Source organism: Adiantum capillus-veneris, chromosome 25 (genome assembly GCF_014529385.1).
Source record: "Adiantum capillus-veneris isolate H3 chromosome 25, ASM1452938v2, whole genome shotgun sequence".
Taxonomy (NCBI): Eukaryota; Viridiplantae; Streptophyta; class Polypodiopsida; order Polypodiales; family Pteridaceae; genus Adiantum; species Adiantum capillus-veneris.
In genome coordinates this window covers 21,214,622-21,238,909 of record NC_140955.1, presented here as the reverse complement: position 1 = coordinate 21,238,909, position 24,288 = coordinate 21,214,622, and the positions used below count along the sequence as shown (strand labels likewise).

General features: G+C 42.5%; 1 pseudogene; it reads left to right on the top strand.

Moving 5' to 3' along the window:
* Positions 1 to 3,974: 3,974 nt before the first annotated feature.
* Positions 3,975 to 22,732, top strand: LOC147424549 (aspartyl protease AED3-like; annotated as a pseudogene).
* Positions 22,733 to 24,288: the final 1,556 nt, after the last annotated feature.

Below are 24,288 nucleotides of genomic sequence, written 5' to 3'. Positions count from 1 at the left end.
TGACAAACATGGGGGCATCATCATTAGCACCTTCATGTGCAAAATCAAAGTTATCAATGTTCATTCTACTCTCTTGGTTATTGTCAGCCATGTTAACAAAATTTGTGTGCTTACTAAGTGTATTCTTTGGCAATTCAAAACCTTAGTTGCTACTCCTCTTAGCCTTTGAAAATTGGCACTTAAGTATCTAGAATTGGTTAATTATAAAGAGTAGTGGAGTGGGTCTAATATTGCAAAGTTGCCGAGGGATAGTTTCTTTCAGACTTCTTATGGCTCAATAATAGTAAAGCCGTAGGCAAGTCTAAAAAGACTCCATTATGAAGACCAAATCTCCCGAGGTGTGCACCATATCCCACATAGTGGGCTCAATAAAATTGATAATAGATCCTAGTCCCACTTACCAAAATTTAATTAACAAAATCAACCATTAATAGACTACTTTAATAGGCTACTTAAGGACCTCTCTTCTTAAGCAAGAAAAGAGAAACTAAATGCTATGATACCAATGTAATTGAAATGGCCTATGAACTTTGAGAGTAGTGGAATTAGAAAATTAGATAAAGCACTTCTGTGAGATTACTTTGTGAGCATAGAGGGCGAACTTAATTGACAGTAGCAACATAAACATAGTACTTAGTTCACTTGGAATGAACGATACTTTTGCAAGAGAGAGAGTTTAGAGAACATGACAACAATTGAGGACCTAATTTATGTGGATCCGGTTCCCCCTCCAATAGGCATTTGTATTATAGATTCTCCCATTAAGAAAGACTTGGTACAATACAGTCTTTGTATTTCTTGTGACCTAGGTGATACAATGAAGATGGATGCATCACGTGCATAACATAAACTTTGTCAAAAAAATTAACTATCCCAAGCCTCAGTTCCAAGGCCTCAAACACCTTCGAAGGTGGATAGAGCTAGCGGGGAATGAGGGTAGGGAAGAGGAAGAAGAAACATTTCATAGAAGAAATAATTAGTTCATCACTTATCATCACTCTTCTTGCTAGCATACATAATAGCATAGTAATGAAGATGGAGAATATGGCAAGCTTAAGCATTGAAGCATAGCTCTTGGTTGGATTTGCATTCCATAACCAAGAGTGTTGGAGTGGCTCTCAGCTTCTCTACTAGCCTGGAGAAGGAGATGGAGCTCTTGCACTTTGCACTTCACACAATGAGAGTGTGTGTGAGTGTGTGTGGGAGAGTATACCCCCCAAGCTAGCTCCCTTCTTGCTTTGGTCGACCCCTCGTTGTAGCTCAAGCTTGAAGCTCATTAGACCCCTGCAAGACTGGCCAATCACATGTAGGACGCATAACAAGCAACAAGGGTAGTCTTGGGAAAAGTGTCCCCTTTTCCCCTTTGAGAGAGAGGGCTTGATAAATGCAAAAACAATTAATTGAATCTACTAAATTATCATTGGACCCCTTTGGGAGGCCAACCAATAGTCTTTAGGCACACCATGAGGGCAACATGAGGAGTAGCTTGACAAGTGTCCTTTTTACTTTCTTTGTACCAAGCTTGCCTTGTGTGAGGGTGTGTGTGTGTGCTCTCTCTAGGCCCCTCTTGCAGGGCTCTCCCCCTCCTTGTAGGGCTCTATTTGAATTTGTGGAACACCCACCTTCAAGCACCTTAGTCAACAAGTGTGATAAAGCACCTCAAGCTTGGGTAGTGTTCCCACAAGCACCTCAAGCTCTCTAGTAGGCAAGCACGACAAGCACCTCAAGCTTGGGCCGGGTTCCCACCTCAAGTTCAGCCCTAGCTTACCTAAGGTCAAAGGACTTTTAACACTAACCTTTGGAGGTCTTTAATGAAGCTAACCCTAAGGTATTTAAGCTCCATTAGCTAACCTTGCTCTTTGACATATCATCTCTCATTTTGGGCCCATTACCATTGGCCCCGTGTCGAGATAGATCTGAAAGCACATGTATATTCTAACCCTTGCTCCCATTTATTCTCCCACATTAAATGATCAGTTTAAATGGAAAATCATTTGGGTTTGGTTAGATATTAGATTTTATGACATTTCAAGTTCTGTGGTGGTTTGTGACCAAGTGTCTGTGAGCCATATCTTCAGTTTTAAGTGCGTAAAGCTTTGTTTTATGTCAAATTGAGTGCTATTAGATCTTGGGGTGACCTATTTGGATGGTTCGGTTGCAGTTTTGGTGACATGGTTCATGATGGATTGTAATTTTTATACCTTGTCAGGATGTTGTTAGATTTTGTACACTTGTCCACTTAAACATAGTATAGCTTCCCCTAAATTTTCGTGGCTATCCAAATCCATTCAATCATTGAAATAGCTTGATGATTGAGAGCAGTGAGATAGGACATAGACATATTTTTGGTCTTTGAATTGTTGATTAACTTATAGAGACTAACATCTTTGCTTGTTAGGTTCACTTCTTGAGGTTGACACCCATAAAGAGTCTTCGTGCCCCATTTGAGTCACTTCCGTGAGTATTGACGAGAGTATGTTAGTGCTAGAAGGCTATGCTATGGATGTGCATTGACGACCCGCTAACAGTGGCCCAATTGCCAAGGAATGATCCTGAGTAGGTGAGTGACCTAGTGCATATCTAGAGTTTTTGTTATCTAGAGAATTGTCACTCAATTCGATCCACATTAGCAGCAAAGGAGCTACAGAGGGTTTTAGTGCTTGATAGAGTCTAGAGTCAAGGGATTGAATAGCTTTATTCTTGAGACGGAGGAATCTCAAAGCTCGAGCGAGATTCTCTGAGCAATCCATAAAACGAGCGAGATAGGGCAAGGCACATATACAAAACAAAAACCAAACATGATGGGGGATTATAAGGAGTGCTTTGATAAAAGAGTATGCAAGGTGGATAAAGTTATGAACACTTTTCTTAGGCAACTTCTCCCCATGCAAGTTCTCTTTCACCCAGCCATGTTGATAAACAAAAGAAACGTAGGTTTAGAAAACCTACAGATTTTAGAGAAATTTAGCAGAAAAACCTTCTCTTAAATTTTCCATCTTTATATGAGCATTGCTTGAAGTTCGTAGACTGCTTGGGATTCCTAGTCTACTGACTTGTCCATCATGCCTCGACCCAGATTACTAACACAATGTGCAATGCCCTTACGCTGAAAGGATTTTTTGGCAACTTCTAACTCTAACTATAATAATGGAGATATGCATCTCTCGAAACTGCCACATGACAACAGGAAGTGGGCTCGTGTCTACGATTCTCTCTATTTTCTTCAGGAGCATTTAGAGATACCAAACTTCGACTTTGATATGAGCCTGCCCTCGATGAGATTGACACCCTCCTCCTCAGCCCGCCCCATGGACCTCCATATCTGTGCTACGCGAGAATGGATAGGGATCATTCTCTCTCTCTCTCTCTCTCTCTCTCTCTCTCTCTCTCTCTCTCTCTCTCTCTCTCTCTCTCTCTCTCTCTCTCTCTCTCTCTCTCTCCCCTTCCTTTTGATGGGGTGTAGTCATTGCCATTCGGCATGGAAGAAAATAGCAACGAAGAGGAAAGCGAAGAAAGAATCTCTAGTAGGGAAAGGATAGCCTCTCTCTCTCTCTCTCACACACACACACACACACACACACACACACACACACACACACACACACACACACACACACACACACACACACACATCGTGTTACCCAGTCGGGAAGACCTCCAACATCTGCCTCTTAAGATATGTCACAACTGCCTCGCACAAAGCTGGGTGCGGACACATGTGCTTGAGCGGCGCCAACACACCCTTAAAAAATTTTGCAGGCATATCCTCGAACAGCACGTTGCATGCATACCTCTCCAACCATGCAGACATGCGGCTGACCAAAATCATCGTAAACTCCTTACTGCCATTCTCTTTGTCACCGTCTAGCTGCATATCCACCTTTTACTCCCGCTGCAGCTGCTTCTCTATGAAAATCACATTGGAACAAGGGTCCAAGTTGTCAAAATTCCCTAACGCATCATGCACTATACTGATGTACGTCCATCATGGAGGAATTTGGGACATAATCCTTTGCACATGGACAATATCAAGGCAAGGATATGTAGTCCTCAAGAAGTGTGATCTTGAGGCTAGGAGACTCCATGGAAGTCAAAATGCATGGGAGTTTTTATCAAATACTACTGAGTTCCTGGTCTGCCATATAAAGGAATTAAACAGATTGGTAGCTCTAGTTTCAACCGCGCAGGCATGCGCTTGCACCTACAATATCATGACCAAACAAGACGAGTTTTTGAGCAAAGTCAGCACCATTCTCACGTTCGTCATTCAGCAGAGTAGCCACGTTGCAATGCCGGTGTTGGGACGTGCTGGAAATGAGCAACGACACAATACAAGCCAGCTAATTAGTCAGGCGCTCCAAGATCAAAGGCGTTGAACATTACCGCTCGTCTCCGGTTATGAGCTTGGTAGCGTTAACTACTATGTGCGGCCCGTAATTGTGGACAACACCCGTCGCTCCTTTCACATGATAATGGACACAGCGGTCGACCTCACGTGGTTGCAATGCAAGCCCTGCCACCCGTGCTTCGAGCAGCTGGACCAGCCCATTTTCGACCCCCGAGTGGTCTCCACAAGTCTTTCCATAATCAGAGGCGACTGATCCCCTCTCTGCAATCTCCTGGACACCACCTCCAATTAAATGTCGATGTCGGATATCTCCATTTGCACGTACCTCAAAGTGTACCAGGACGGCGGTATGACCGCCGACAAGCTCGTCTCCGACACTTGCGCTACTTGACTTTCTGTTCGGCGCGATCGGAGCTGCTGTGACCAAGAGGGCGGCTTCGAGGCCATGGCCGGAATCATGGGTCTAAGCCACGGCCCCCTCGCCTTTCCATCATAGCTGCGTCGTAGAGCACTGCCCGTCTTCACTCCGCTCATCGTCAACCCTCAACATCCAAGCTACTACTACGTCGAGCTTACAAGTATCAGCATCCGAATTCACATCTGGCCTCTTTGACATCGACCCCACGCACCAGCTTACAGATCGACTCCATTGCAGTCATCACTCGACTTCCTCCCACAGATGCTTATTCCCCACAGCTTTCTTGAGTGAGCCTTACATGGATCTACTGGACACCTGCTTCTCCCCCGACGACGAAGGGCGCTGGAAGTTCTCTTTCTCGGGTGTGTGTGTGTGTGTGTGTGTGTGTGTGTGTGTGTGTGTGAGAGAGAGAGAGAGAGAGAGAGAGAGAGAGAGAGAGAGAGAGAGAGAGAGAGAGAGAGAGAGAGAGAGAGAGAGAGAGAGAGAGAGAGAGAGAGAGAGAGAGAGAGAGAGAGAGAGAGAGAGAGAGAGAGAGAGAGAGAGAGAGAGAGCCCGACAATGTCAGTGTGTCTATTTGAGGGGTCATAAAAAAGGTACCGGGGGTTTCAAGGGACAAGAAGAGGAGTTGCTTCCTGAAAGGAAGCAGGGAAGGGGACGAGTCTCTGAGTAATTTGAGAGGCGTTACACACACAAAAAATGCAGAGAGAGAGAGAGAAAGTAGAGAGAGGAGCGAGCAACTAGAGTAGTAGCAGCTGCCCATCGCCCAACAGGGCGAGACAAAGCAAAGAACTTAGAGCCGTCGCCCACCACCTCTGAAAGCAACTGCAATTGCCAAAGAGAAGGGCGCCTCAAAATCCTCCTCCCCCACTTGAAACTCCGCCAACTTTTGGCCTTCGCTTGAATCGCATCATCTTCAGATCCCCTTTTTTTAACAATTTTCTTAAAATCGTGCACACATGCTCACACACTCGCTACACCTGCAGCAACCCAGACCTTTGGTTGCCATCGCGCCTTCTTGTGTCCATAGTCCTTGCACATGTGACCATGTTTCCATACTCTCCACTAGCACACTGACAAGAGAGACGAAGACAGCCTGTCCCACCCCAGTTGCCCAACACCTGCTATATTGGCTTCATCGTAGAGCAACAAATCCCTCCCCACCTCCTCACGCATCTGCTTCGCCTGCATCGTATAGCAAGTCACTAAAGAGAGAGAGAGAGAGAGAGAGAGAGAGAGAGAGAGAGAGAGAGAGAGAGAGAGAGAGAGAGAGAGAGAGAGAGAGAGAGAGAGAGAGAGAGAGAGAGAGAGAGAGAGCTTGGCAGCCTGCATGTTACCACATCTGATTAAAAAATGGGTATCTCCAACAGATTCTCCCTTTCGCCGATTTGTTCAAAACGACTAGCCATATTCGGTTCACCTGTTCAACTGTTCAGGAAAAACCATTTTTTCAAACATACAAATTCCTTTCGTTGAATTTGCCAAGAGAAAGTTTAAGAATATTAAGCTTATTTTTTGGGGCTTACACTATTTTTCTCTATATTGGGGCGGAATTTCTCCTTTTCCGCTTACCCTCAACTGGCCTACTACTCGGTTCAACATACTTATAGGTTCATTATTATATTTGTTGCAATCTTGCCGAGATTCCAACGGGTGCAACATTGGCCCTTTGCAAGTTGTCCAACCAAAAACTTAGCAAGTTGGACTCGAACTCTTGCTACTCCACATGTGCATCTTCAAGTCAATTGAGCTAACAATGTAGGAGGCTGCATATGTTGCACGGCATAGTGCAGTGCATTAATAAAAAAATATAACCAAGCCCCCCCAAAACCTGCTTGGCCACGTTATCGTCAATGATTGTGTGTCATTGACCTCATGCTATTGCTCATGCCAACGTGCTATAGTAGATGACTCCACGCCCTTCCTTTTGTCAGTCCCATCCTTTGTCTTCGCAACAGGCATCTCTTGGGATTCGTGTCGTACTTTTTTTTCAAAAATTATTGGGACATACTGGCATTTTTTAAATTGAAAAGGGAATGATATTAAGCTGATACACATTTTTCCCAAACACCTCTAGAGGAATCAATGGAAAAAGGAGAGCATTGAAAATCTCCACATAAAATTTAGGATTTTTTGAGGGTTACTTTAATATGCCAAATCTAGCCGGTTTCCTTCAAGACAACTCTCAAAACTAACCGAGAATTTTCAGTTTTTGTGCTTTAAATATACACTAAAGACCAATTTTCTATGGCGTTTTTGTTGAAAATCGATCACTAATTGATGTGCGCATGATAGTGATATTGTTTCTCATTTTTAGAGAGAGAGAGAGAGAGAGAGAGAGAGAGAGAGAGAGAGAGAGAGAGAGAGAGAGAGAGAGAGAGAGAGAGAGATAAGCATCTTCTCTCACTTGGCATCGTTCTTTCTGGAGGACAAATACACCAACTAATTTTACACGAATAGTTGGTGTATTTGTCAAACCAAGCCTTGCCACCTGTTCTTTCTATCCATTGATAACCCCTTTTGTTGTGGTGCATGAATATATAACAAACGATAAATATTTTGTTGAAAATAAAATTTACTATATCGTATACAAACACTTGCTCGGTTTTGTCCTTGCTCGAAAAAAATCGCTCGGTGCATGGTAACACTCCTTGAGACGTAAGAAGATTTGTGAGTGAGATAGCCAAAAGTATTTCATTCTTCGACTCTCATTGCTCTGAGAGTGCTGCTATATTTTTTGTTACGACCTTTATTTGCATTATTTTGTTCATTTTTGTTTCATGTTTCTTTTCAGCACATATGAGGAGGGTAAGTAGGAATCATCACCATCAAATTGGGTTGGAAAAATTGAGGCAAAAGGATAAAAAACCATATTCTGAGCAAGAAGACCATAACTCAAAAATATTGTAAATTTGAAGGTAGAGACTTGAAAGCTAATTCAAAACCAAAAAGAGGGTGCCAAAGAACCTCAAAAAACTCATAAAAAACAAAATTGAGAATTTTAGAAGATTCTGTGGAGGAACATGGATCGTAATCCATGTCCCCCCAGAGACTGATTGGAGTAGAACAAAGACAAACTGAGAAATACCGACTTCAATCAACTGAACCAAAGTTTGGGATCAAATTGAGATAAAAACGCATTCAAAAGAAGGAAATAAAAAACAATTAGAGTTATTCTATGTGACTAAAATTTGGGGGTTCTCTACATTTTTTAGCCCAAATAAAAAAAGATTTTGGGAATAGGCTCCAAATAGCAGAGTTTACCCACTGACTAAGTTTCATATCTGGAGGAGATGGAACACGGATCGCGATCCATGTCTCCCATTTGAGATTTTTGGCAGAAACCTATACAGTTGGTAGCAGAGATCTATGAAAACATACTTCCCAAAAACAAATTCGCATTTTTTTTTCAAAAAGTAGACCACAAAGGCAAAAAACAATTTATGATGAAAAACTCATAAAATCAAACCTAGGGTTTGATTTTCAACTAATCTAAATTAGTCCAAATCACATAAAAAGCATTTATTTGGTATCAAGGTACCAAGGGAAAGTTTTGGACAAAATTTCATCACATTTGGTCACTAAGGTACGTAGATTGCGATCCATGTCCCTAGGAATTTTTTTGAGATTTTTAAAACAAATTTGATTGTTTTTTATGGGTTGTATTTATTTAGATATCATCATTTGAGTGTAAAAAGAGTAGAAGTTAGTTTCCAACAAGAAGAGATAGTCCTGAAAAGGGCTAAGCAGACCAAGATTAAGTAAGAATTTGACTTTTTCTTGTCCAAATCCAAAAAGACTTTGGGGATAGCCTATACATACCCACATTTATAGGTGGGTCAATTTTAGAGTTCAAAGCTCTCCAAACATGGGACACGATCCATGTCCCTTGTAGAGCAGAATGAACCCAGAGTGATACCACAAATAGATATAATCTGTTACCATATACATGTGGTAGTGATGTGTGTGAACACACTAGGACCGCCGGGGCATTTTTCCCCTCTTAAGGAGGTTTTTTCCCCCGTGCATTGTATATACGCCCATCACTCTAGGGCTATCTATCTTTCCATTGCACACTAAGTAACACACTCTCTATTGTGTGCCTTGAGCTTCCTTCGTCTTCTCCAAGCTGTGTTTTTTTCTCTGCAACCCTAATTTCAACAATTGGTATCAGAGCAGGTCACGTCCTCCCGGGCTTAGTCGCCAGCTGCTCCAGCACACGCCTGCTCACTTTCTCCGATTTCAGTGAGCTTTGGCGAGCATTCGCAGGTCGACAAATATATTGGGTAGGCTCGAGGAGCTCGGTCTGCTCAGAATTTTGATTTGGGCTCATTTCGGCCTCCGTTTCCACTACAGGTAGTACTGCACAGGCTATTTCGTCATTTTGTGCAGAATTTCTGTCAGTGCCGTTTTCTGCATAACAGGTGCCTTATAGTCTTCTACGGTTTGTGCTATATAGCACAGGTTGTTCCCGCTCCATTTCTCCTATTTTCGGGCAGTTTTCACATCAGGTGCAACATTTACCATGGCTGACAACAACAACACAGATGTGTTCAAGATGTTTGCTGCTGCTGAGGACAGGTTGGATGGGGACAACTACCCTATGTGGGGTTATATGATGCAACATGTTCTTGTGTCAAAGGGTGTCTGGAACATTGTGCAGGGCATTGATGTACGTCCTGGTTCTGAGGATGTAGGCGATGTTGAGGATGTTGCAGGTCTTGCTGCAAGGATTGCAGTTGTTAGAGTTGTTTTGCCTACGGCAGAACAAGCTCCTTGGGATGTTAAGGATGCGCAGGCTCATGCATTGATTGCGTTGTCTGTGAAGCGCACCATGGTTCCTCACATCCGTTCAACAAAATCTGCAAAACAGGCTTGGGATATTCTAGCAGGTCTTTATGCAAGCCGTAATGAGGCTAAAATTGCTTTGCTGCGTAAAGAGCTGGAGTCGAAGATTATGCATGAGGAAGATGACCTGGACACTTTCCTTGCTAGTATCAAGGATATCAATGAGCAACTTATTTCTGCAGGTGAAGTCATTTTAGACAGTTCCCTTGTGCAGACTGTTCTTGATGCCTTACCAGATTCCTACCAGACTTTTGCTAGTACTTGGAGACTAGTGACCCAAGGAAATCCTGAAGTTGTCAAGTTTGATGCATTATGCACATTGCTGTTGCAAGAGTCACTTTCCACAAAAAACAGAACTACGCAACGTGCAGTTGAACAGGCTTTTATTGCTTCTCAAAGAAAGGGTGGTAACAGTAATGCAGCCACTTCTTATGGTTCTGCTGCGAGTGGCAAAAATTCTGTTCCTAATGCTTCTGCTGGCAGCACTTCGTCTGGCAATTCTGGTGATAAGGGCAAAAAGAAGACGCATTGCCATTATTGTAAAGCCAATGATCACTTGATCAAGTCGTGTCCTAAGTTGAAGGCCAAAGAGGCTAAGAAGAAAGAGGGTGGTTCCACTGCAAATGCTGGTTCCACTACAAATGCAGCCATTGTTGAGTCTTCTGTGAAAGGAGACTGTGTTGCTGATGTTGATGCAGAATGGGCTTTTAGCGCAGAGTGCACTTACAATCCTGATGTCCATGATGCATGCTTGTCAGTTGCTTCAGATTCACATGTGTGGTATTTCGACAGTGGTGCTACAAAGCACATTACCTCACATCGTGAATTGTTTACCTTTCTGGAGTCTGTCCGTCATGGGAATTCAGTCACTTGTGCCAACAACGCCTCTTATCCAGTTCAGGGAGTTGGAAAGATTGTGCTCACTGCTGCTAATGGCAATTCCTTCACACTTGTTGATGCACTTTATGTACTTGGGATCACGAAGAATCTCTTGTCTGTATCCGCACTTGCCAGACTTGGACTTGTAGTCAAATTTGTGGATGACAGATGTACAGTTCATGATCTCAGTTTTGGTGATGAAATTGTTGCATCTGGGCTTTTGTGCCGTGGGCTGTATAAGCTCACTTTGTATGACAAGTGTGGACAAAATTTTGCAAATGCTGTTGCAGATTCAAGGGCTATTTCAGATGCAAAACTTTGGCATGCACGTTTTGGTCATCTGAATTTTGCCAGTTTGTTGCGTTTGCAGAAATCTGATACGGTTGCTTCTTTGCCGCCTCTTGAAGCACCTGTCAAACATGTTTGTGAAGGCTGTATTTTGGGTAAGATGCAGCGTTCTAAATTTCCAAAGGATGGTTCAGTTCGGGCCACATGCAGGTTGCAGCTTGTGCATAGTGATGTTTGTGGGCCCATGCAAACTCCGTCCTTGGGCAATTACCTGTACTTCGTGACTTTCATTGATGATTACTCCAAGCATGTATGGGTATTTCCGCTTAAAAGCGAAGTCCAAAGTTTTTATGCGCTTCAAACAATTTCTTGCTATGGCTGAAAATGTCTCGAAATGTACTATGGGCACCCTCCGTTCCGATCGAGGGGGGGAGTATATGTCTCATGAATTTCATGCATTTCTGGCTAGTCGTGGGATAAAACAACAATGTACAATGCCTTATACACCTCAGCAAAATGGTGTTGCTGAGAGGAAAAACAGGTCATTGACGGAAATGGCACGATGTATGGTCAAAAGTCAAGCTTTACCGCATTCTTTTTGGCTTGAGGCCATCATGTGTGCCACTTATGTACTTAACAGGTGTCCTACGAAAGCTTTGCAGTCTATTACTCCATATGAAGCATGGCATGATAGAAAACCTTCTATTGAGCACATGCGTGTTTTTGGCTGTTTGGCATATGCTTTGGTGCCACAAGTGCAGCGCAGAAAATTGGATGGTAAGGCTGTCAAATGTATTTTGTTGGTTATAGTGATGAAAGCAAAGGTTACAGGTTGTATCATCCGCAAACAAAACGTATTCTGGTTTCTCGGGATGTAGTGTTTGTGGAAGATTCTGTTCAGCCCTTGTTGTCATGTACTAGAGACAGTAATGTAAGCTCACAGGACATTTATGACACTTTGTTGCCTCTTTTCAGTGGTGGAAATACGAATGTAAGTTGCAATGAGGCAAATGTACAGCCTATGGGGGTTTCTGAAAATGTTTTAGATCAGCCTATTACTGATGCAGATGGACTTGTTGCAAAGGGTTATGCACAGCAAAAAGGTATAGATTATGAAGAGACTTTTGCTCCCACTTGTCGTATGACTACTGTGCGTTTTCTATGTGCATTGGCAGCTCATTTTGGTTGGGATGTACATCAATCAGACATTGTTACTGCTTTCTTGAATGGTGACATATTTGAGGAAGTTTATGTAACGCAGCCTCGCGGTTTTGTCATAAAAGGACAAGAGGACAAAGTGTGCAAATGTAACAAGGATTTGTATGGGCTGAAGCAATCTCCTCGTGCTTGGTATGACAAAGCTGACACTCATTTGGTCAAACAAGGCTTTCGTAACAGTCCAACAGAAAGCACATTGTATGTAAAGCGTGAGGATGATGTATTTCTCATTGTGGTTCTTTATGTTGATGATTTGCCGATCACTGGACCAAATGAGAGACATATTGCTGAATTTAAGGCTGATTTGAATGCTACTTTCAAGATGAAAGATTTGGGGCTATTGCATCATTACTTGGGTATACAGTTTAAGCAGTGTGATGGTGGTATTGCCTTGTGTCAGAAAAGTTACATAGAGACATTGCTATGTAAGTTTGGACTTGAGGATTGCAAACCTATTGCCACTCCCATGGAAATAGGTTTGAAGTTGAGTCTACATGATGCTGGCGATCCTCCTGATGTCACTCTTTACCAAACTGCTGTTGGCTACCTCATTTATGTATGCAACACGAGGCTGGATATTCAGTTTGTAGTCTCACAGGTCAGCAGATTTATGCATAGCCCAGGGTCTAAGCATTGGCAGGCTATCAAGAGGATTTTCCGCTACCTTAGTGGCACTTTACATCTTGGCTTGTTTTATCCCAAGGGGGGATCATTGCCGCCATACTTACATGCTTTTTTCGGACTCAGATTGGGCTCTTTGTTTCGACACGCGAGTGTCCACAAGTGGTTTTTGTTTCATGCTTGGCAGTTCATGTATATCATGGTTGAGCAAGAAGCAACCTACTGTGGCCACTTCGAGTTGTGAGGCTGAGTACAGGGCAGTCTTCACAGCTACAGTTGAGTGTGTATGGCTCAGACGCCTTATGGCTGATTTGGGTGTTGGACAGGACACTGCCAACACTATCTACACTGACAGTCAGAGCACATTGGCAGTTGCGAGGAACCCAGTTTTTCATGCTCGCACAAAGCTTATTGAGGTGCATTACCACTATGTCAGGGAGAGACTCTCAACAGGAGAGATCCGCTTGGCTTATGTGCCAACACAGGACAACCTTGCAGATCTTTGCACAAAGGCATTGTCTCGTGAGAAGCTTGAAGCTTTCCGCAAAGCTTTGGGCTTACTCCCCTTTGTGGACTGATCATGTCCTTAGGGCATGGCACTTCCCTTCACTCATGTGCCAGCTCTCATTCACCGCATCACTCCAGGGGGGATTTGTTACCATATACATGTGGTAGTGATGTGTGTGAACACACTAGGACCGCCGTGGCATTTTTTCCCTCTTTAGGAGGTTTTTTCCCCCCCTATATTGTATATACGTCTATCACTCTAGGGCTATCTATCTTTCCATTGCACACTAAGTAACACACTCTCTATTGTGTGCCTTGAGCTTCCTTCGTCTTCTCCAAGCTGTGTGTGTTTCTCTGCAACCCTAATTTCAACATAATCATAAGGAGTACATAGGTCTTCTCAAAATTGAATTGGGATCATTAGGGGATCTGCAAGCCACAATAGGTTTTGTTGAAAAAGTGTGATTGTTTGATCAATTTTTTGACTAAAAAAATGGTTATAAGCTCATAGTATCGAGTGTTTATTGTGCAAATTGTGAAGGTTGGAGCACTGTAGCTTGAGGTGATTCCGAGTTGGAGAATTTTGAAGCGACAAAAAAGGTTAGATGTTAGGGTTTTGCAAGAGTGATTATTTCTTGATGTATTTGAGATCTGGTAGATCTTACCCGCTTGGAAACCCTACTCCAGCAGACCAAGTGAGCATTATCTCTATTGAAGAGAGTGTGAATCAAGGACCGTTGGCTCCCTTAGAGCTCCCTTAGAGCCAATAATTGAGAAAAGTTTGTCTGATATATCATCAGAGATATCTTTCAGGATTCAACAAGGTGACTTTTAAGGAGGGATCGAATGTGGAAGCAGGACCATCTCAACAAGCACCCAAACCAAAATTATTGTACTTAAAATATCAATTCAAAAACAACCAAAGTGCAAAGATCTACAAAGATGGTATGGATTGCTACTGTGTGAAATTAGAGGAAAGGCCTAGTGAGTTAAAAGACCTAGTGTCTGTTCATTATAGTGGTGATCGATATTGTGACAATGAGGGCTATGACATATCACCCTCGGTGAGTGCTATCATCAAATCAAGGACAGAGACCAAGCACTTGGACACACATGAAACTGTTGAGTGTAAATGTATAGTTGATGAGATTTCCATTGGGGATTTGAGTGCCAAAAACAAGGAAGAATTCAAGGATTGACAAGATAGCGACTAGAGGTAGATTGAGATAATGAGCTTACAAGTAGCTCTGAAAACAAAACAAAACCAAAAGAAAAAGAGGTGATCTTCTTTGATTGCTGTAACTAGAAACTCAGAAGACAAGAAAGATCACACAAACGAGTGAAAAGGCAAAAGCAAACGAGAGGAAGACCTATGCCTCTTACAAAGAATATAATGCAGTATTTGATGCTCGTAGGAGCAACAAATTTTGTCAAGGACAAGATCACAAGGATATTTAAGAGGCGTGCTTCAACAAAGATGAAAATTTCTAAGAAACCAAGCAAGTCAAAAACCAAAGGCACAATTGAGACGTCATCTAGGATGACAAAAATTGAGTGTAAGCGAAAATAAAAAAAAATGAAACAAACCATGAAAGAGGTTTGGACAACTAAGATGGAGAGTGAAGAGAGCTCAACATTGATCAATTTGGTATACTCTCTCACTACAAGAGATACACAATACAAGATCAAAAGATAAAAGTTCAGCAACCAATGTGAGAACTTTAAGAACCACGGACATCTTACGATGGTCCTAAGATATGTTTGCATGGTCCTGCAAAGATTTTAAGGGTGTAGATCTAGACATTTGTCAACACATGATACCCCTTAAGAGTGATGCAAAACCTCGCAGGCAACGTCTCTATACTATAATGAAACCTTTTCAAGGAAGATAAGGAGATAAACAAGCTTAAAGAGCAGACTTTATATATGAGATTGAGCACATAGATTGGGTTTCACCAATTGTGGTAGTACCAAAAAAATTTGGGAAGTTATGAGTATGTGTAAATCTCAAGCAGGTAAACGTAACTATGATAACACACAACTATCCCCTGCCTATTACAAATCATGTGATAGAACAAGCTGTAGGAAAGGAAGCTTATATATTTCTTGACAACTTTTTGAGCTATAACCATCTTACCATAAAGCCAAAGGATCAACATAAAACAAATTTTGCTACAGAATGGGACATATTTGCTTACAGAGTACTATTATTTGGCTTAACAAATGTTAAGGAGTATCTAAGACTATTCTTAGAATTTACATGGATGACTTATGTGTGCATTCTCCATTGAGGAACGAGCAAATCGAACACTTTTTTTTTTTTGAAAAGTGTAGAACATATCGTATTTGCTTAAATCTAGAGAAATGTGTCTTCATGGTAAGACAGGGAAAGATTCTAGGATACATTGTGTCTAAGAAGGGCATTTCTACGGATTTTGAGAAGACTCAAGTGATTATTGCTCTATCAAGACCTACAAAAGTTAGGGAGATACAAGCTTTTATGGGCCATTGCGGATATTATTTATGATTTATCTATATGTACGCAATTCTTGTCAAACCTCTCTAGTATCTTATCACAAAATTCGAGTGGGCCGATGAATGTGAGGAAGCCATTTAGACACTGAAGTAGAGATTGATTTCTACTCCAATTTTGAAGGCTCTTGATTGGACAAACATTTTTCACGTCTACATAGATGCATCAACTTATCCTCTAAGATGCATTCTAGCATAGCGTGGAGAGAACAACATGGATGTTTGTATATGTTACTCCAATAGATAGTTCAATAGTGCAGAGAAGAATTTTATGACCACGAAAAGAGAAGGACTAGGGATAATTTATGCTATAGAGCACTTTACATACTACCTTCTTTACATACTACCTTCTTTGTGGATCATCATGCATTATTTTACTTGGTGAACAAACCTTGCAATACTGGGCATAATGTTAGACAATTCATAATAGTTGTGTTGAAGAGAGGAACTACTTATCAAAGGGCTAACCATTTATCAAGGTTGGACTCATGGGGAATCACCCATTGGGGTTGATGATGACTTTGCCTAATTCATATCTTCTTAACATTAAGATGGTACCAAGGTGGAGTGAACATGTTATACCTTTTCTCACATCGGATCATTAGAAGTTGAGAGACAACCATTCATCATTGAGAAAACCAAAATGCTTGTGCTATTAGTTGGAAGGCTATATAAGCAAGGAAATGATAGCATATTAAGGCTATTATAGATGCAAACAAGAGACATGTATTTGAGTCAAGCTCATGTACAAAACAAGGAGATTCACAATGGAAATAAGCAGGCATACTAGAGATTGAGGAGACTCATCATATATTGGCCTAAAATGTAGAGAAGTGTTCATGACTGTATCAGTTCATGTAACATTATTCAGAATCATTGTAGCACCTACATGGAGCTCATACATTGTGGATTACCTAACAACAAGAACCTTGTCGAAAGGGTTGAGAAAAGAAAGGATTAAATCCATTCAAACTCAAGCAGGGAATATGTGTTGATTGAAGATCACCTCTATCGGAGAGGAAAGGACGATCAAGTATGGGCGTGTGCTACAAAGAGTGAATACATTCCTATTCTAGAGCAAGCTCATGCTGGACAAGGAGGTGGATATTTTTCTATCGACAAAATTGCAAAAGCAATTCTTGTAGCGGGAATTTGGTGGTCTACCTTGCTCATGGATGTATAAGCTTACGTGAAAAGATGTGATGATTGCCAAATGAACAAAGATATCTATGCAAAGAGACGAGATGCCTTTATGACCAATGATGGGAGCAAGAGCATTTGCCAAATGGGGTATAGAATTTGTAGGACCTATAGCACCTCCAACATATTATATACATGCTCAATACATCATAGTGGCCATAAACTAAGGCAACACAAAAGAATGATGCAAGGAAAATAGCTCAATACTTGTATGAGAATATCTTTACAAGATATGGGCTACCAATTGAGATAGTTAGCGAGACAAAGGGACTCATTCTATAAATGAAGTAGTTCATCACAAATCAACACCCTATCACTCTCAAGCTAACGGACAGGCTGAGAACACAGTGCTTATGAAGACAATAATAGAATGAAGAGCAGACGAGTTAGATCTTCGAGCGAGCTCAACGGAGCGAGATTTGTTTTTTTTTGGAGTGCCGCCCTGTCTACCTCCCCTTCCTCCTCCTCCTTAGCCTCCTCCTCCAAAATCTTTCCTCTCCTCCACCTCCTTTCTCCATGTACTCCTCTAACCACCTTCCCTTTCTCCAACTCCTCCTCTAGAAACCACCATCCCTTCCCTAAAGTCCTCCTATCTCCTACTCCCTTCTTCCTCTCTCTTTTCTTAGTCGCTCTATAACCCCTCTCCTTATCTCTCTCTCTCTCTCTCTCTCTCTCTCTCTCTCTCTCTCTCTCTCCACCCCTCTCTCGTACTGTCTTCCCTCTGTGCGTGAGTCTCTCTCTCGCCCGCCACCCCTCTCTTTCGTTGTCTCCCCCCCCCCCCCCCCCTCCCTCTCTCTCTCTCTCTCTCTCTCTCTCTCTCTCTCTCTCTTTCTCTCTCTCTATCCCCCTTGCCTTCCCTCCCTTCTTGGAGTGAGCTTCATCCCTCTGTCCCCCATGTCCTCTCTCTCTCTCTCTCTCTCTCTCTCTCACACACACACACACACACACACACACACACACACACACACACACACACACAAGGACGAGAGGGAAGGGTGGCAAGGGTAGTCTCTCTCTCTCTCTCTCTCTCTCTCTCTCTCTCTCTCTCTCTCTCTCTCTCCCTCCTTGACACACACACACTAGGACGAGAGGGAAGGGTGGCAAGGGTAGAGAGAGAGAGAGAGAGAGAGAGAGAGAGAGGGTGCAGAGAGCTATTTAAAAAAAGCACTAGTAGTATCTCCAGTGCCTCCCTTTTTTGTAAAAGAGGGAGAGAGGGGGAGATAAAGAGAGAGTGATAGCGGGAGGGGAAGAGAGAGGGGGGGCATTGGGAGGGAGAGAGAGATCAAGAGAAGAGGGGTGGAATGTGGAGAGAGAGTAGGAGACTGGGAGGGAGAAAGAAAGGGAGCGCGGGGGCGGGAGGGGGGGGGGGGGGAGGGGTTGTACAGAATGAGCCCGTCTTTCTTTTAAAAAAGAAAACAATACACTTCACCTCTCTCCCTCGGAATTTTGTCGCCCCCTTCTCTCTCTCTCTCTCTCTCTCTCTCCCACTGCATCTTCCTTTTTTCTTTCTCTGCCTCTTGTCACATTGTCGCTTTTTGAGTCCCTCCAATCCTAATGACAAATGAAATGAAATGCTATGTTAACTGTCATCAAAAGGCGAAAATGACCAATGCGACCAAAATGATACATTCTTGGTGGATCTAATACAATGTCTGGGTACAAAATAAAATGAGAGAGAGAGAGAGAGAGAGAGAGAGAGAGAGAGAGAGAAGGGGGGAGAGGGGTCCGCAAGGGAAGGGAAGGTTTGGGCACACAGGGAGGGGGATTGTGAGAGGGGGGGAGTGGAGGGTAGTTGTTTTTTTTTAAAAAAAAAGGGAAAGAAAGGGAGAGAGAGGAGTGCTTAGGCCCCCCCAAAAAAATAAAATAAAATCATCCAAAGCAATATCGCTTGCTTTGGATGGTTTTATTTTATTTTTTTTGGGGGGCCTAAGCACCGATATTGCTTTGGATGGTTTTTTTTTTTTTTGGGGGGGGCCTAAGCACTCCTCTCTCTCCCTTTCTTTCCCTTAAAAAAAAAAAAAAACTACACTCCACTCTCCCCCTCTCACAGTCTCTCCCCTCCCCTCCCCCCCCGCTCTCTCTCTCTCTCTCTCTCTCTCTCTCTCTCTCTCTCTCTCTCTCGTCGGCGGAATATTCCGGCGAATATGCCCCTGATTCTTGTCCGTGAAAATTTTGGTTTTCGGTGAGTGATTTTCCTTCACGCACGATGGCTTCTCCTCATAATGGGGGCCTTACAAATGTGCGCTTTTACCACAGAAAATTACAAGGGTAAATCAGGCTCCATACTTAACAGAGAAGGCTAAGTTGAGGATTTTAAAGTGCAAAGAACAAAGAAACAACTAGCAACTTCAACCACAACAAAAAATGACACCTCCTCAAATAGAAGCAATTCAGATGGAGCATAATTAGCTTGGATGCATGGGTGTATGTATCAAAATATAACTTCTAGATGGATCAATAGAACGAGCACTTGTGGACACAAGAGCAAGAGCCAATGTCATCAATTATTCTACATGCAAGAAGATGACAAATGCACCACTATCGACAAATCAAATGGAACTAAATGTTGTAAATCAAGGGAAGATTGTGAGCTTAGGCAAAATCAATCTGCCAATCACTATTGACGGCAATCAATGCCCACATTAATTCTATATCATGGTTTATAGAGATTTGAATGAGGCAATCATCCTAGGTGTTCCTTGGATACGGACATACAAAGCAACTTCAAATTGGATAGAGGATGCATCAAAGCTCATAATTACTAACACCTCTTATGTCACTCCACGAGGAATATCCATCTTCGAGAAAGTACTTCCGAGCAGACAAGAAACCGAGCGAGCAAATTCAATGAAAAGGACTAGATCAAGACCTCAATAGTTAGTCTATAGAGGATAATGTAGCAAAGTAAACATGTTGCATCTCAAAGATTCTTAAACATGGGCAGGTTCGAGTGGTCCCACCACCATGGCATGAATCTTGTATGTGTGCATGTTACTTGTAATGCAAAACCAAACATAACCCTCCACAACCCCCTTATGGTTCAACCTGGTTGTGAGATATTTTCTACAACCCCAAAACCATGGTGCGATAAACCCATGCTTATTATCATATGAGCCATCATTAATGAATCATGCACATCTCTCTGTTTAATTTTGTAGAATCCCAAAACATGTCATCTTACATCCTAGTTTAGTTCTTATAATCTCCCATATCGTCTTTGTAGCCTTTACCTCGAGCCAATATTCTGTATCCCAATGTGCAGATGCATAGTACCTTCTCCCACAAATGGGTTCGGTGGCCGTAACATACTTAGGCCACGGTTATCCTTCTCCGATACCACACCAGCATCCACAAAGATTGGCATCTTCTGCTTCACACTTTTCTCCCTTACATTTGACCTATTTATCTCTGGACTTTGCAAAACCATTCTTGCCATCAAGCAACAATGAAATCAACCAAATTCTAACATCAACAACCGCAGCTTAAATATCTATGGGCAAGGTTTTGCATACTGGTGCCAATGCTCTTCTTTGCACCTATAAGACATGCATTGTACTTAACAATTTGAAGCACGACTATTGCCATATTTGCCCTAGAAGCTTCATATAAACAAGCTTGCGGCGACATTGTGGTCCATAAATGGTTATGTGTCTAGTCATTGTTGATTGTAGGCTCACTCAAGATGGGTCAATGGAGCTCTAAATCATATGAAGCCAAAGTGTAGCTTCCAGCTGACAAAGCAGGACAATCAAGAATCTTGGCTCTCCTTCTCCACCTAGCTGTATAAATGTGAAATGGCGCAGTGCAACAACCATTATTACTACGCATGGTACTGTCAATAATAACCTTGATTACTGCTCATGGGTAAAACATTAAAATGCTTTACTGATCTTAATTTTTGAAGATGCTAAAATAAATAAAAATTTGAACCAAAATTTAGAATGTGAGATCCTTAAATAGTTCAAAACATAAAAAGAAATTAAAATTGTGTCCGATCTGTCTTTTGCACAAATTTATTCAATCAAATATGTCAAACTATGAATTTTGTTTCATTAGTTTTGTGGAACACTTGATCTCTATGGAAGCGAAGAGTACTTTGAGAGTATAGGGCTTTGTTTTGTGTAAGGCGTAAGATGCTCATTTACAGAGGACTTGTCTGCACGTCGGAGTGTGGTCATTGCTGCAGGAAATGGCACAGAGCAGAGTTTGATGCCCCATTAAATCTTGCCCCTTAGAGGATGGTGGCTAGATTGTGATCACAATGTGAGATGAACAAATTGTTATCTAGGCTAAGGCCCATCAGAGGGTCTTCATGCAGGGCTTAGTGAATCGGATGTTGCTATTTAATTTGCATGCTTTTCTCCATCGGAAAGAACCGTCAATGGATTTTCAACAACATTTGGATATGCATTATCTTATCATCTATATAGTACCTCTCAAGCTCACCCATAAGGAGTTTCACAACTCAAATTATTTCAAGATGGAACAACTACCAAAATATCCCTCTAATTTGTGGAAATTCCCAAAGTACCCCTCAAATTTCAAAAATTCCCAAAATATCCTTGTATCATGTTGGGATGGATGTATTTGCCCCAATTTTTGTATATTATAATATTTATGACAAGGGGGAGTTATTTTTAAGTTTTCTAGACAAAACTATTCACGAATGCGCTCACAAATAGAAGCATCTGTGTCTAAAATGATGAACAATTTCATCTTAAGAGCCCACAATACCATATAAAATCCTAGTTCTATCATCTTCTATTGAGGGAGAATCAATCTTCCTATGAAGAGTTGCAAAAAAAATTGTCTTTAGAGATGTTTACGTGGTTAATTTGGGAATCTTGGAGAAATTTGAAGGGTAGTTTGGAATTTTTGGTCAAATATGAGGGGTATAGTGGAAATTTTTGAAATTTGAGGGGCATTTTGGAAATTTCCACAATAGAGGGTTGTGTGCATGCCATCATGCGATCGTCTGCAGAAAGTGAATGAGCCCTTGAGGGCAGTGGGCACCACTCGCTGCAGAGCCATGACGACGGCTAGATAGCCCTCGATGGGTTTGAGCGGTCTAGATGAAAATTGTTTGCTGAGGGTTGTGTGCACGCCGACGTGCAATCGTCTTGCTACAGGAAGTGACTCAGGCCTTGAGGGCACCCATGACAACGGCTAGATAGCCCTCAACGGCGTGTAGAGCTACACGGTATGGGCCCATGCTTACTTAGCTTTGAGCAGTCTGAATCAAAATCGTTTGTTGAGGGTTGTGTGCACACCGGCATGTGATCATTACTACAGGAAAAGACTCAGGCCTTGAGGGCGCCACTCGCTGTGGAGCCATGATAGCCCTCAGCGACGTGCAGAGATACACGGTATGGGGCCATGCTTACTTAGCTTTGAGTGGTCTGGATAGTGCAGTTGCAAGTACTTCTGCACACGGTGCTCTCACTGCCTTATCAATCAACAATTCATGTTTCAGCTTCGGATGTTTACTACTCTGCCAATGATAGTGGAAAACACCATCGAGCATGGGTTTGCGTCTTCTGTGTGGGATTTTCTTGCAATGCAATTGTAACTTTTCTCTGTGTTCTTTACTTTCGCCCTAGGACCTCAAGCCCACTTCTTTGGCAGAATTGTATTACATGGTGGCACTAAATATAGAGTTACTGGCCACGGCCTTGTTGTGATGCATGAGAAGTTTGCTCACATTTTCCAGAAGCCATTTTGTCAAAGCTATTGAGACACCTGACTCGCTGTTGTACTTGCTGCAGGGAGCACATGTCGGCGTGCGATGGTGCTATAGGAGTGGAGATGGGACTGCCGAAAGCAGATCAAGTGGACATCCTGGAGTTCACGTTGACGAAGCTTGCAAGCAATCATAAGCAAAACATAGGGCCGCCCCTGATAACGAAGCTAAGCAGGGATTTGATTAGCCATTCATATAATGGGCAACACCGTGTCTCGCTAAATACTAAGTTACACAACCCCAATCCTTGTAACACCTTGGTGTGTGTTTTTTGAGGTTGCCAAGGTTTACAAAGGTGGTATGCAGCTTATGAACCAAAAAGTGTCAAGGCATCAATCAAGGTTGTAAGTGTCAAGATATGCTCATTTGAAGTTGATGGTTGGTAGAGATGGTGAGGGAGCTGGTGACTTTTTTCAATTTTTGGGCTCACCATTCAAGGTTGTGGTGAAGTACAGAGCAAAGGCATGGAGTCAAAGCCTCAAATACCAGCTTCCAAGTGGTCCTTATGGCTTGTTCATTTGGTGAGTGAGCAACGAATTGGAGACTTTCAAATTGGGTACAGAAAAAATGGTTTTTTTTTGGGAGATTGGTTAGGAAATTCTTTGAAGTTGAAAGGGGTGGAGGCACTATGCGCCACCATGTGGCAGCATCCCCTTGGTGGAGGCAACACAAGATGGAAAGGGGGAAATGGGAACACATCCAATACACACACAAAATGCCTCCCTATAGCTCAGGCACTCACAACACCCAAATCCACTAAAAATAAACACCACAAATAACACAATCCTCGAGATACACATCTCCGATTACACCTTAGCCAATGTACACGACCTCGTGATGATCAAAACTCACACATAATGTCATAAAATCTAATATCTAACCAACCCAAATGATTTTCTCATATTAAATTGATCACTTAATGTGGGAGAATAAACGGGAACAAGTGTTAAGATATAGATATGTGCTTATAGATCTATCTCAACACGGGGCCAATAGTAAAGGGGCCCAAATGGGAGATGGTCTATCAAGAGCAAGGCTAACCAATGGAGCATAAGACCTTAGGGTTAGCTTCATTGAAGACCTCCAATAATGTGTGTAAAAGTCCTTTGACCTTAGGTAAGCTAGGGCTGAGCTTGAGGTGGGAACCCGGCCCAAGCTCGAGGTGTTTGTCCTGCTTGAGGTGCTTGTCGTGCTTGAGGTGTTTGTCCTGCTTGAGGTGCTTGATTAAGGTGCTTGAGGTGCTTGACTTACTCCATGCTTGAGGTGCTTGACTTGCCGCTTGATTAAGGTGCTTGAGGTGCCTTGACATGCTTGTGGGAATACCCCCTAGTCCAAGTGCTTTGTCATGCTTGATGACTAAGGTGCTTGAGCTCCTAAAGTCAAAAGCATCCCTACAAGAGGGGGGGCGAGCCCTTTTCCTAGGGATTAGAGAGAGAACACACACTCACACTCACAAGGGAAGCCCCAGCTTGAAGAGGCAGCAAGGACACATGTCAGGTCCCTACCCATGTTACCTTCATGTGTTGCTTGAAGCCTATTGGCTAGGCTTCAAAGGGGTCCAATGATAGATTACTTGAATTATCTAATTGTTTTTGCATTTATCAAGTCCTCTCTCTCAAAGGGGAAAGGGGGACACTTGTCCCAAGGCTATCCCTGTTGCTTGTAATAGGCTCTGCTTGTGATTGGCTAGGC